Below are 11,544 nucleotides of genomic sequence, written 5' to 3' on the forward strand. Positions count from 1 at the left end.
ACAGCATTCCCCACCCCCCGGGGCACTCATGTCCAGCTTTTCCCGGGGACTTATTCATGCATTGAAGATGTACAAAACCTTAATGTTATAGGGGCACCATTGTTCCATAACGTCTAACTGAAGATATTCCAGAATCCCTTCCCATTCTATTGAAAACTTGTCTTTCCTGCCCTGTGTGTGGATGACCTTTTCCATAGTTATTTGGGCCCACACGTTTTGTAGCCATGTGAAGGTTAGTGGGGTGTCTTTATTTTACCAATTCTGGGCGATGGTTGACCAAGCTGCTATGAGAAGCCCCATGAAGCCTCTCCACTGAGTCTTTTTACATTTTTTTGCTGTTTGGTCTCTCATTCCGCACAGCCAAACCACTTCTCCCAGCATCCTCACATCTGGAAACATCTTTCCCATCTCTCCCTTTATTTCTTCCCAGAATGGTTTTATCCCTTTACAATCCCACCATATATGCCTCCACGAACCCACTTCCTCACAGCCTCTCCAGCATTTATTTGATGTTTTCGGAAACATGGTTTGCAGACTGTCTGGAGTGTAGTGCCATTGAGTCAGTATTTTGGTCCACATTTCTCTGGTCTGTGCGGAGCGCGTCATCTTGGGGATTAATTTCCATAGGTCTTCCCATTGGGCTTTCGTAGGTTCTTCCCCCAATGTTTTGCCCCACCTAATCATGTATGACCATTTGATTTCCTCGTCTTGTGTGTTTAAGAATGAACACAGCGTCGACATCCATTTTTTCGCCCCCGAGTTGGAGATGACGGCTCCTTGTTGCCGCTTTAATAATGTCCGGGGTTTTCAGCCAGTGTTTAAGTTGTTCATATCTGTATGTATCTTGTCGGGAACGTGATGCTGCTAAGAAGCATGAGTCAAGTGACCTGATTTCATTGTCTATATACATTTCCCCAATTTTCGTTATTCCCGCCTCTTCCCATTTTTCATATGCCCCTTGTTCCATACCTGGTGGGAATTGGGCATTTCAACAGATGGGTGTGAAGGGGCCTAGCGCCGTGGTCATTATGCCTTTCCATGTTTGGGAGTCCCATGCCTCCAATGTGGTTTTCATAATTTCGATTATCCCTAGATTAAGATGTCTATGTTGTTTCTGCTTCCAGAGTAGTTCCACCAAAGGTGTCCTTGCCACCGCCCTGTCTTGTTTTGCCCATATCGGCTGAGGGTCTTCCCCCCATCCATTCCCTCAGGACCTTTAATTGCGCAGCTTGGTAATACTTCTTAAAGTGGGGGAGCACCACCCCCCCCTCCCTGATTGGTGCTGTGAGGGTAGCTAGTCTCAGGGTCTTTCCTCTCCATATAAATGCGGAAATAGCTTTGGAGAGTGTTTTTAAGAAGGTGTGGGGGACACCCACCGGGAGAGCCTGAAAGTAACATAAAATCTTTGGGAGAATGGTCATCTTGACCGATTGTATCCTGCCCCACCAGGAGATAAAAAGTGGGTTCCATCTTTCTAGATCTCTACGTACGTCTGCTAGGAGTTGCAGGTAATTTTCCCCATATAGGTGCTCTATCTTTTGGGTTATTCTAATTCCCAGGTATTTTATGCCATTCCCGCCAATTTTTAGATCCAGTAGGTTAGCTGCCCTTTCTATCTTCCCCCTATCTCCCGCCAGGATCAGGATTTGTGACTTTTTCCTATTAATTTTTAGTCCTGATATGCTCCCAAATGATTCTAATTCCTTCACCACCGCCTGTAAAGTTGCCTCCAGATCTTCCAAGGTTATCAGCATGTCGTCTGTGTACGCTATTACTTTATGCTGTGATCCTGCCATTTTGATCCCTTTGATGTGAGTCGTCTCCCTTATTTTTATTAAGAAGGGTTCCAAGAATATAGCGTACAAAAGTGGGGATAGCGGGCAGCCCTGTTTCGTACCCCTAGACATTAGTATCCTATCTGTAACCTCTCCATTGATTGCCACCCTGCTAGATGGGGAGTTGTAGTTCGCCCTTACCTGGCTATATATTGTTCCCCAAATCCCATGTAGGTTAGGACTCTAAATAGCATTGACCATTCTACCAGGTCAAACGCCTTCTCGGCATCCACTGAGAGTAATAGCGCTGGGGTATGTGTTATGCCAATTTTTTCCACTAAGTGGATTAGTCTCCTAAGATTATCATGGGTTTGTCTTCCCGGGATGAAGCCCGTTTGATCTAAATTAATTAGTTTTGGGAGGAGCGGGGATAGTCTTGCTGCTAGGATCTTTGTATACATTTTGCGTCCAAATTGATCAGGGATATCGGCCTATATGCCTCGGGGAGTGTCGGATCTTTCCCAGATTTATTGAAGACTAACACCTTCGCCTCATTCATTGTGGGAGTCATATTGGAGTTATCTTTGAATGGGTTTAGGAGCCTAGTGAGGGTTGGGGATATCTGATCCACATACTTTTTATAGAAAGGGGCTGAGAAGCCATCTGGGCAAGGTGATTTATTTACCGGAAGATCTGCTATTGCTTTTTTAACTTCCTCTTCCCAGATTGGATTCTCTAGTGCTTGTCTATCCTCCTCTGAGATTTGTGGGATGGGGAGGGCTTTCAGATATGTGTCCTGTGCCTCTGCATCTGGGAGATCTGAGGAGTATAGTTTTTGATAGTATTCTCTAAATGCCTTTCCTATATCCTGCGTTCGAGCCTGTAATTCCCCTTTGGAGTTTCATATGGCCTTAATCGTTATTTCTTTCTGCTTTGTGCGGAGTTGTCAGCTAGGAGTCTGTCTGCTTTATTAGCTTTTATATAATATCTTTATTAGCTTTTATATAATATCTCTGTCTCAGGTACAGTAAATTCGTTCCTGCTCCTTTTGAGGGCAGCTGCTCCAATTGGCCATGTGTGTGCTTCAGTGCTTTCTTGTTAGCCTTAGTGGGGTGGGTCAGGATTTTCTCGTGCAGCTCTGCCATAGACTTTTCCAGCTCCTTTTCCCGCAGATATCTTTGTTTTTCCTTCGTAATTTTCAGGGCTATGATCTTCTCTCTCAGAACAGCTTTGAACGCATCCCAGATTGTGCCCATGGAGACCTCCCGGTGTCGTTTTGTGCAAAATATTCTTCTATCATTTCCTTTTTGGCTTTCCCTGTTATTGGATCTTGGAGTACATCCAGGGTTAATCTCCACCTCCACAGGCCATTTGTTTTCCCCGGTAAGTTTTGGTCAAACCATAGCAGAGCATCGTCCGAGAGCGCAATCGCTCCCAGTTCTATCCCTTGTGTCTTTCCCAACAGACCCACCAAAGCCCAGAAATAGTCAATCCTTGACATGGAATTGTGAACATGTGAGACGTATGTGAACCCCTTTCGTTCCCCCTTCAGTTCCCTCCACACATCGTTTAGGGCCAAGTGGTCCAGCTGCTGTTTGAGGCGTTTTGATGGTGCTCCCTGACCCTGGGCATTGCCTGCGCTTCTGCCTAATAATGGATTCCATGCCATGTTGAGGTCGCCTCCCATGATCACCTCCCCCCTCGCGAATCCTTCTAGTTTCCCCAGTACATCTCTGAGGAAGCAGTCTTGCCCCTGATTTGGAGCATATATCGATACTAGTGTAATGCGATATCCATTTATGTCCACGTTAGCAAGCACATATCTCCCTTCTTTATCCGCAAGAGTTTCCACCAGGTTGGCTTCACTCCTTTCCCTTATCGCTATCAGCACCCCCGCTTTTTTCTCTGTTGATGTTTCTTGTGCCCACATTTTATACCCCCTAATGCAAATTTTCTGCTTGTCCCTCGTCCTGATATGGGTTTCTTTGAGCAGTAAAATATCTGCCTTTTCCCTTTTAAGCTGTTTCTCCAGCTTCGTCCTTTTCAATGGATGGTTTATGCCCCTCACATTGTAGCTTAATATACAAATCTTCCCCCATTTTCTACGTGTTCATGCACATTGTTTTGGGTCCCCATGTTTGCCCAATTTAGATTATTCAAGCCCCACTCCCTCCCACCCCTCCCCATTAACTGTCCCCTCCAACAAGAAACATTAAACTAGACAACTTTCCCCCGAGTTGGGCGAGGGTTCCTAATGACGCTAGGGCGTTGCACCCATCGCTCCCTGCCCATCTTACCCTTGGGGGTTGAATTTGTAGGGAATCCTAAACCCCACATTTCCGTCCTCTCCTATCAGATTCCAAGTCCGTGGGTCCATCCTGGACCGCCATCACTAGGTAGTAAGTGGCTACTCTGATCTCCATGCTCACCCTCTTAGTGAGCCAAGAGTTAGTAATTCCCCTTATTCTGGATATCTGTGTTCTTTTCATCTCATTTCCGTTAGTTATTTCCTACGATTCTCTCTTCCTGGGTTTGTTCTTCTCTGTTTGACCATTTCCCAGCCTCTCGGCTTTCTCGATTGTTCTCCCCTTGATTTGGCTTCCTCCGAATCCACCTCCTCTTCCTGTAGACCCATCATGCTAAGGCCTTCTTCCCATGTGGTAGCTCTTCTCTGTTTCCCTTCCCAAGTGAATATCAGCCCAAAAGGGAAGCTCCATTTGTAGCGGATTTGTTTTGCTACCAGCGCCTTCACTAGAGGGGCCATAGCTCTCCTTTTTTTGTAGTGTCACTAGAGCTAGGTCCTGATAAAGCTGTATATCTTGCCCATTCGTTCTGACATGCTCCATTTCTCTTGCCCTCCTCAATGTTTGTTCTTTCTGTGGGTATGAAGATAAAGCCACCAGGACATCCCTTGGTCTTTCTCCCGGTGCTCCTGACCTTTTCGGCCCTATCCTGTGGACTCTGTCTATCCCAATTTCCTCTGTCTCCTGAGTGCCCAGGACTTCTCTGAAGACTTCCTTCACTGCGAGGTTCAAGTCTTTATCTAGGACGGTCTCCGCCATATTTTTGATGCGAATGTTGGACCGTCTAGAACGGTTTTCAAGGTCTTCGCACTGGATTTCCAGGTTGTGGGTAAGTCTCACTAGGTGTTCCTGAGTTTCATTGAGCTGTATCGCTTCTTCCTCGACCTGTTGGATTGATCTCTCCATTATATCCGTTCTCTCCTCTAGTTTGGCCATGTCTATTTTCATGTCCTGCACCGCCTGCTTCATGTCGTTCTTCATCGTGGTGAATTGTTCCTGCACCGTGGACATGAATTTTTCTTGCAGGTCCTGGAACCATGTCTGCATGTCTTCTCTCATGGGTGGCTGCTGGTGGTTGGCGGGCGAGTCCTCCTCCCTTTGGGAGTCCTCGTGTGATTTATTTCTATTTTGTGTCGTCCTTTCAGTCAACCACATTTGTAGAATATTTACGTCTTGTTTAGAGGGTTGTGGCGTTTGTTGCGTGGCATTGCCTTTCCCCTTGGCTCTTGACATATAATACTACCTTTCTGGGACGTTCCTGGGTTTATAGGTTCCTCCTAAAGTCCTGGGGTAACCTATTTGACCCTCTGCTGATTTGCTCCTTCTGGGCTTTGTTCTCTTGCCTATCCCCTAATGAGTCAGGGGTAGAGATTTCTGGCCATTTCAGGAGCAGCCTTGTCTCCCCGTGCGCTTTGCGCCTATGTTAGTTGGGGTGTTCCCGGTCGTTTCTTTCCGTGGATTGTTTCCGTGTTACCACCAGCGTCGTGTTCCCAGTCTCCTTTTTTGTTCACTTTTGACCCTGGTTCGGGGTCCTCTGTGCTTGCTGTTGTTTCGTGCGTTGGGGGGGGGTCCCCTCTGCGTTTGAGTCTTTCCCTGCTAGTCGAATTATTGGGATGGGTTGACCAGCATTGCAGTGTGCTGCGTCGGGAGGGTGGGGGGGAAGGAAGCCCCCTCTCTGTCTCCTTCACTCGTGTGTCCAATTCCACCCCTCTCCCAATGGTGGATCTGCCCCCTTTGGTGGGCTTTATGCGGGTTTCTGGCCTGTTTTGGTGAGCGTTGCAGTGTTTCTTTGGACTCGAGCCACTTGCTTTAATTATTTTCTATTTTTTTTTTTTTAAGTCCATATATGGGTCTCCTCGGGTGTCCCCGTGACTCTAGGGTGTGCTGGGTCTCGCCGGGTGGTTCGCTTCGCCCCCTCCCTTTCTCCTTCTTCCTCCTCTAGTGAGAGGCCGGCACCAGAGTCCCACCCGTCCGGACTCATCTCTTCCGTGCGGGACCTGCGGAGCCGTGGAGGTCACAGAGCGGCCCCCGCTCAGGGATCCGAGCGGTCCGCCCCGCGTACCGATGTCCTCGAGTGTCTCTCTCCGCTGCCCGCCGCCTTCCTCCTGTGTGGGCCCTCCTATGCTGCAGCCTCCTTATCCGGCGTTCCCGCACTCCTCCTCTTACCACCCATGTTCCTCGTCCGCCAGCGCCGTTCACCAGCGCCCCCCGGCGGGTGAGAGGAAGGGGGCGCGATCCTTCTCCGGTCCCCTCGCTGTCCCCGGATTCGGAGGGCTCTGGTTCTACGTAGCGGGGGGACCCCGGGTTCTTCCACCCCTGCCGCGGGCCTGAGTTCATCCTCGGCCCCTCTACTCCTCCGATGCCCGCCTCAGAATTCCACTGTGGGGGAGGGGCTGCTCGTGGTGTCTCCCCCGCTCCCGTTTAACAGCAAGCCACCGTTCAGTTGGGCACCGAAACCGCCCGGGGGGGAGTCTTCGTTTGCTGCAAGGGCGATCCGCAGTTCTGGCCACTTATGCTTCTAAATCCGTGCTAAGTTGTGTGGCGGCCTAGGCGGCACGCAGCTCACATGCGACTCCTCACCATGGCGGCCATCTTGGAATCCACCATGTTGTGTTTTTTAATATGTTTTGACTGCAATGTCCGCAAACACCAGCCGCTGTCCGTGACTCCAACATGGCGGGTGTTTCAAAGAATCTGACGCGCTACACGTTTTTCACCATCCAATCATTGGTGCGTCTGATGTCCGCAAACATCACAATGTCTTCTAGGCCAATCAGATACCTGTCTGCGGACCGAAAATAGAAGTGGGTCCGCAGACCAAACCCAGATATCACAATTCTGTTTTACCTGCTTTTACCCCATTTTAAAGAAAACTACTGGACGAATTTACACCAAATTTACAAAAAAGAACCCTTTTGAGTCCAAGCCAGCGCTCCTGCCGCAAATTTGGTTAAAATCCGTCAAGCGGTTTGGGATGTAGACATGAGCAACATTTTTTGTCCATTGCGTCTATGGAAAAAAACATAATTTTGGGACACCCTCTATAACTTTGCCCCCCCTTGATGAAACCTCTCCGAACATTACAAAATAATTTAGACAGGGCCATATACTTCTTTTGCAAAGTTTGGTAAGGATCCATCCAGGGAGAGCAAAGTTATAAATGCCCAAAAAAGTGCTCTTCCTATGAGTTGAACAACTTTACCATAACTGCAGGGCCGCTACTGCAGGCCCAGCAATATATCATGCTGTATTGGCCATAATTTGGGATCAACATGTCAAAGAAATTCTTATCAAGTTAATTTCTAATTGAAGTATGTAGTCAAAATACTTTACAAAGTGGGATAAATATTTTGAAATAAATTGATATAAAACTTTATCCTAATTTTCCTTATCTTGCATTACAATGGAGAGAAAAGCAGAAATGATTATATCACCATTTGTGATAAGATACATTGAAAAATATGAACAAACATCATCTTTACTTCTCTAACCACTATCATGTGAGGTGTGACTGCAGAGGTATATGGACACTGGACGGGTGCCTCCTTTTGCTGCTGAGTGGTACTAAAGGATGGATATACTGATTTGTCTTATTACTATAGTTAACAGCCACTCTGTCTAGTACTTGCAGTGTAAAAGGTAACATGTTTTGTTAAAGCCGCTTTTCTATTTCATCTTCTGATTTTTGAATAGGCTAGGAGTAGACATTTTGCGCCTCAATCAACAGCGTTCTTTAATAGGATTGTGTCCATTATAAAACACTTTGGTGAATCAGGCCAATTGAGGCACACACATTGTGTTCCCATTCCCAAAATGCATTCTTAGTTTTTGACATTTTTGTTATTATTTGTATACACTGTTCACGTACCCTGCAGGCTGTTTTTGCACAGTCCAATGAATATACAGTCAATAATCATCTGGACTTCATGTGCATGTGTTGTTAGAGGGTGGTAGTTTATTTGTTGTATTCGTGATTCTTTGGCTATGTCTAGAGAAAGTCCAAATCTGCGTTGCCGATTTTTCTGCAGAAAATCCAGATATCTTATTAGCACAGACTTTCAAAATGTTCAGCAGATTTTAAAATGTTTGGCCAGTTATAACAAATTCATCCATCTGCAACTATGGACGTTCACACTCCTCAGAAGTATGACAAACATTTCTGCTGATTTTTACAAGGTTTTCATAGATTTGGACTGACTCTACATGCCTGTACATCTATCTAATACCTTATATCTAAGTGATACCGGGATTCACAAGGCACTGAGATACAAGATCCTATAGTAACACGTCATATACAAAGTCAATAGCAATGCGCTAACTTGATAATGCCGGTTTTAAAATGGCCTGGGAAGACTTGTTTTCAATTTAGCAATTAGGATTTGAACACAGCTATAATCTGCATGCCATTTTAAGAACAGTGCATATGGCACACTGCTTTTAAAGCACTCGGGTACAACTGTCAGGTAATACAAATGTGGATTTTCTGACATAGGTAAAATGTATTTCCCGCATAACGGCATGTTTTGATTTTAAAGTGAAGTAATAAAGATTACCCCTGCTAGCTGCGCAGGGAGTATTAATTCTATTAAAGATTAGGAGGCAAGCATTATGCTTCAACTTCTCTGTTTACTGCCCTTCAGCAGTTTCAACAAACTATATCAACCAATAACAAAGAAATGTCCATATGACTTTCACTTTAAAACTACAAATCCCAAAGTCTCTGTAGTCCTTCTCTCTCTCCAGCTCAGCTATGACCACATCCTGTTCCTGAGCTCCTCCTCTCTTTTACGTGCTCTGACTGTCCTGTAACCAAAACTTCTCGTCCCGCCAACCGAGCAAGGACATCTTGAACTCCAACATAACAACCTCACGATGGCTGAACACTCGCCTTCCTTTCTAGGCCATTCCCTTAATTGTTCTTCTGCTCTTCCCCTAGGGAAAAAATAAACAGAATATCAGGGTGGAATCTAGTTCATCATCATAATCATACACAAACACATATCATATGATTATCAAACATTCACGGGTGGGATCTAATGCTCGCCTCCTAGTCTTTAATAGAATTAATACTCCCTCCGCAGCTAGCAGGGGTAATCTTTATTCTATGACAAGACTGGAGGCGAGCATTATGCTTGTTCAAAGCTGTCCCAATACTTCACTCGCTATATTCTCCGTCGGTTTAAAAAAAAAAATGTTGTCCTTTGTACCACCACGAAGGTCACTCCTTCTGGTCCAAACGTCCTTCTATTAATCTCTAATGCTTCAACATCTGACACTCTCTTACAGGATATGAGACATAACAGCATTGCTAATTTGCACGATAGCTGCTTGAGAGACAAATATCTATTTACCGGCCAGCTTTCTAATAATTTCAATACTCTTGTAACGACCCATAGCACTGTATATCTGGGAACCGGTGGCGCTTTAAACGTAGCTCCTCTAATGAGCCTACAGACTGCTGGATGTTCCCCCGCTGGCACCCCTTCAATCGGTACGTGACCTGCGGAAATCGCTGATCTGTACACTCCAATAGTGCGGAATGCTTTCCCATCTTGCAGCAGTTGTGCTAGAAAATTTACTATGGCCACTACGGGTGCAGAAATGGGATGAAAACCTCTCCCTCTACACCAATTCATCCACCTGGCCCCAGCCGCGTCGTAGCTCCTCCTAGTTGATGGCGCCCAGGATTCGGCAATAAGTTCTGCTGCCTGCATCGAAATACCTGGCAGTTCCCATCGTCTCGTGATATCCTGCACACGATGAGCGGGAGTGTCCCTCTCACTCTCAGAGGATGACACTGCCCAACTGGGTCCGTGAGCAATTGCTCCCCTTCCGGGAGGATTCTTGGCAGATCTATCAAACATTCTATCAGCGTCGGGAACCACACCTGAGCTTTCCCCAACGGTGCTACTAGCACTAGCTCCGCTCTCTCCCTCCGACACTTCGCCAGCACTCTGCTCAGCATCATGAACGGAGGAAAGGCGTAATGTGTGTCGCCTGCCCCGTCCTGCAAGAATGCGTCTGCGCCTCTGCGTTTGGGTCTAGCCTCCAGCTGAAGTAGCTGGGTAGCTGAGCATTGAGGCGAGACGCAAAAAGATATGTGTGTAATGGAACCCATTTCTGATGCAGAATCTGAAACACTGCTGGATCTAGCATCCAATCGCTGGAGTCTGAGAGGTATTGGGAGTTCCAATCTGCTATCACATTCAGTACCCGGGTAAGTACTCTGCTGTCACTGATGTTCCCGTCCTCAGGCAATAATGCCAGAAATCCTTCGCTAGCTCAGCTAGCATCTTGGACTTCGCCCCTCCTAAGTGATTTATGTAACGCAATGCCGATATGTTGTCCATCTTTAGCAGGACGCAAGACTTCACTCTTTCTCTCGTGAATGTCTTTATCGCGAACGAGCCTGCTAGAAGCTCTAAGCAGTTTATGTGCAGGCTCAGCTCCTCTGCGCTCCATTTCCCTCCAGTTTGCAACTCTCAACATCGCGCCCCCCAGCCTAGACGGCTGGCGTCCAACTCTATCACGAGGTCCGGCCGGTCCCCGAATATGGCACGCCCATTCCAGGAGTCTATATTCTGCAACCACCATTCCAGTTCTGTGATAGATTCCTGATCTAGCGGTATCGATTGATGATATCTCCACCCTTGTTGCAGGTGTTTGATCGTCAATCTCTGCAAGGCTCGACAGTGTAAGGGACCTGGAAAAATGGCTTGTATGGAGGCTCCTAGGAGGCCCACAATTGTCGCTAGAACTCTCAGAGAAATCACTCTCTTCCCTAAACATGCTCTGATCTCTCTCTTGATATCTCAGATGTTCCTTGCTGGAAGCTCCAGAGTGGCTTTCCTTGTGTCCAGGACGACGCCCAGAAAGTCCAGCCTCTGTGCAGGCTTTGCGTCTGACTATTCTATGGTCACTAGGAACCCCAGTGACTTTAACAGGTCTAGCACCCACTGCATCTGATATTCCAGTGCCCCTTGATCTTCCGCTAGAAGCAACAGATCGTCCAAGTATATAATCAGCCGAATTCCTTTCTCTCGGATGGCTGCGGCTACTGGTTTCATCAATTTCGTGAACGCCCAAGGTGCTGATGCAAGCCCGAATGGCATAGTCCTGAATTGCCAAAATTGTCCCTTCCAGCGAAAGGCCAGGAATCTCCTGAACTGCTCCTGTACTGGGACTGTAAGGTAGCCGTCCTTTAGATCTAACCTGGTCAGCCAGTCCCCTTCTCTCAGGGTGTCTCTGAGCTGATGGATCCCCTCCATCTTGAAGTGATGATAAACTATCCACCCGTTCAGTTCTTTAAAATGTATTACCGGGCGTACTTTTTTCTTCCTGTGAACGAGAAACATGTTGCTGAGAAAACTCGGGGCCCCGGGGCATCTTTCTATGGCTCTCTTCCTCACTAAAAGTTCTAATTCGGTATTGAGGGCCACTTGCTCTGCTTTCGCTAGGCGCGGGCG

The sequence above is a fragment of the Ambystoma mexicanum genome, chromosome 11, assembly GCF_040938575.1.
Source record: "Ambystoma mexicanum isolate Mex_15411 chromosome 11, UKY_AmexF1_1, whole genome shotgun sequence".
In the NCBI taxonomy this organism is placed as follows: Eukaryota; Metazoa; Chordata; class Amphibia; order Caudata; family Ambystomatidae; genus Ambystoma; species Ambystoma mexicanum.